The 3,830-nt window shown below is 30.2% G+C and overlaps 1 protein-coding gene across 1 annotated transcript in view; it reads left to right on the plus strand.

Annotated features, from left to right (window-relative positions):
• Window positions 1-3,830, plus strand: part of dbe (KRR1 small subunit processome component homolog dbe) — a 466,431-nt gene that overhangs the window by 445,857 nt on the left and 16,744 nt on the right. The window lies entirely within an intron of this gene.

A 3,830-nucleotide genomic window follows, 5' to 3' on the forward strand; every position in this document is an offset into this window, starting at 1 on the left:
TTACATGATTATTATTTTATTCGTCACCCCCCCCCAATCTGTAAAAGAAAGTATAGGTACTTTAGACATCCCTACATGTGCGTATATCACACGCATTGAATGCAACAGTGATTGTGGTAAATAAATATCTTAGTACATTGAGGACTTGAACCCAATTTGCTGAAACATTTGTTATATTATAAGGTGTATATTTCCAAATACCGATAAGTCCATCATTTGTCATGATTTCTAAAACGTATTTCTTTGTTAAGTTTTACATTATTATAGCGAAAATTGTACATAAAGTAAGTTTGTGCTCACCGACTTATCGGTTTTAGGAAATAGATGCATAATATTTAAAAATCATATAATAATAAATTATTCAACTCACAGCGGCGTAATTAATAAGCATATTGACAAAATAAATAATCATAAATATTATGATGAAATATTTCACATATCAAATTTAAAAATTAATTATTAATATTATAAATAATTATGTGACATAATTTGGATTTTTAATACTGTCGTGTTTAACAAGATTACAATATACAGACATATCATTGCATATTGAGTATGGCAATGTATGAATACTTTGGTAAAATATAAATTATTCATTTTATCTTTTTGGTGTGTAATTATTTCGGTAAAGTGATGGCTATTGAAACAAAAACAGCAGTTTCCATTTTCGCAATATGTTGATGAGTCATTAAAAATGTCTTCCATCTTATAACATGTTATACCCGGTTTACACATGCATGGATTCACTGCTGACAGTACGTATTATCGCGGCCATAACAAAAAAATGCTTGTGTTAACATGTATTACTGTGCAAATTACAAGTTTGCATGCATGGATTAAAAAAGTTCAGAAGTCTTTGAATTTTCACGCGACAATTGCACCTGCCGGTAAAAAAACAAACTACACCGCGCAGAGACTCATTTTGATGTTAACCGATTTTCACGACCTGTCAAATAATACTATAGAATGACAACATCGCGTTTCACTTGCTCTTGAAGAATGAGATTGGCAAGACATATTTAGCACTTTTACGTGGAAATGGTTACTATCGGGATAGTTTAAATACACACTATTGGTGGAAGTAAATCCATGCATGTGTACAGGTGCTATTATATATTATTATTAGTATATAAAATTTCAAAGTACGAAATCTAATAAGAAAGATGTAAGACATTTGCACATATTGCAAGAATGGAGACTGCCGTTTTTGTTTCCAGAGCCCTTATTAGTATAGTTGTATGTTTATAGTTTTAGTTTTTTTTTTTTTTATACATCCTGATCGACAAAACATGAGAATTATATATCATTATGTAATTTTAATGAGAATCATTTCAAATTAATATAATAAATTATTGATAATTTTGATAATATATTTTAAGATTCTTATAAAATGAGATATTATATTCTTCTATTGCTCAAAATTTAAATAAATATCATAAAATACAATGATGAAGTCAATTATTATCACAATGCATAATAATAAAATTAATAACGAATACTTCAAAAAATATAATATTAATTCAAATACACATAATATAATATGCTGAACTGAGGACACCAAAACAAAGCTAAAACAGATTATCATTTTAGCTACGAAGCATTAGTGGCAAGGGGTGGAGGTAGGCTGTTAAGATTGACATAAATAGTGCACAATACACTTTGTCAGTCATATTTATTTGTTTGCATTGAACTAGAATACAATCTGCAGATGATACTGGTAAGTTTTTGAAATTCGTATATTCAGTATATCGAGGTTCTACTGTATAATCAATATCATCCTAGGTAAAAATTCATTACGTGCAATATCTAGTTTATCATTGTACAATGTTTTACATTTGATACAGTGAATATAATATCACAATTAAATTATTGTCCATGACGGAGAACTAATATTGAAATAAGTAAAAAATAAAACATTTTATTTTAAAAAAATAAGATGCAAATAAATCACGTATAATTGGTTTATACAACAGGAGAAGAACATGTTATGTCACAAAAAAGGCCAACTGAGATATCGTTGATTAAAGACTTTAAAGTCAATGATGACAGTGAAGGGTGGCGGTTCTTGTGTGACGTTGCCTATAGCGCTCATCTGTTCGTCCGGCGTTTCAAAGGGGGAGACTTTTGGTTTATGATTCCTATGCACTATCAAGAGTGTCAAGTCAGATGTGAATGTAGACTGTAGACAATGTATGTTTTTATCCAGAATGAAATGGACATGTGTCGCTAAATTTTTGAAATAATTAAGATATTATAATATATCATTGGATTCGTTATTAAAATCTCTACTCAAAAAAATTATCACCTCTTTCAAAATAAAAACCTTTTTAGTTCAAAAAGTTTTTATTGACTTTCTCAACATAATGAAAAAGTGTTATAGCGGGTTTTGAAATTTAGTGACACATCTTATTTTTAGCCCAATTTTCAATGCCCTATAATGCTTTGATTATTACACCAAAATTATAATACCATTCTGTAGTACTCAGTTTGATCTAAGAGACTGCATTGCCAGTTTAAAAAAAATCAAAAATGCGACATAAAATGTTTTTCACCTGTACCTTCAATAATTATTAAAGTAAGTCATATATTTAAGTAACCACGTTTACAGTAATACTGAAATTTAATTATTTTAATAAACCTGGAATAAATAAAGTCAGGAGTGAAATAGATAGATTTCTATTCTTGTTTAAAATTGCAATTACTCCATAACATGATTTCGAGACTTGGCAATAACCTCACGATATGAGGTATCGATTTTGTATTTCAAGCATAAATGATTGGTTTTAATGATTTAATAACACCAATCTCAACAAAGGATTTTTTCGTGTATTTATAATTTTTAACACTAGCAATACAATGGTAACAAGATAAGCCAATCGCAAGTGTTAGGACGATCCAATTGGTATCTGAATCGTGCGTGATAGTTATTTATGAGAGATGATGGCTCACAATAATCAACCTGAATCGGCGAGTCTTTGCGTCATTGCAGCATTTTGAGTTGGATTAGTGTTTCCCAAATGGAGATTTTAATGGAAAGTTAAAAACATTATACGTCATAATAAGTTCAACGTTTGAATTCTACAAGAACACCATTTCTGCTGAAGATGATTACATGTATTTGACCATAAAGAATATCAATATCAGCTATCTTGTAGAGCAGGCCTGGGCAAACTACGGTCCGCCAAGTATTTCTGTGTGGCCCGCGAGCTTGTAAAAAATGTAAAACTGTTTCATTCTTCTCATTAAATTGCTATTAGAGAATCATTTATTTTATTACGTTGAAATTCCTTTTTCATGATAATAAATAATGTAAGTATGTCTAAAATAGTATTTTACTTGTGGCCCGACATTCATTTTATATTCCTAATGTGGCCCTCCATCCAAAAAGTTTGCCCAGGCCTGTTGTAGAGTAAGTAGGATAATTTGCGTTATCTTATGACACTTTTTATTTTGAGTGGATTTATCTAAGCATATAAACCAGCGGCTCTTATCCACTGGTACGCGTGCCGTTAGTCTAGAGGCACTAATCTGATGAAATGCAAATCTTGCAATGGTATGCATTGTTGAAACACTTGAGAACCGCTAATAGAGACCAATTTATCACAAAGACAAAAATAATGTTTAATACAAAAACATTGAATCTTCTCCAAATGGAGCCTTCTGCGATTTCCCTATAAAAATAACTGAAGCAAGTTTCAGTTTGAATGCAAAAAAAAATATTGCATTACATAGTTAAGGTAGTATCTTATCAGACTTTTAATGATAATTACTGGTCCTTTTTTGTCATCCCTACCATATGTTTAGACTCCATCTCTATACAAGAAGTATTT

Source organism: Rhyacophila brunnea, unplaced genomic scaffold (assembly GCF_057557595.1).
Source record: "Rhyacophila brunnea isolate RB1 unplaced genomic scaffold, BYU_Rbru_1.0 scaffold_17, whole genome shotgun sequence".
NCBI lineage: Eukaryota > Metazoa > Arthropoda > Insecta > Trichoptera > Rhyacophilidae > Rhyacophila > Rhyacophila brunnea.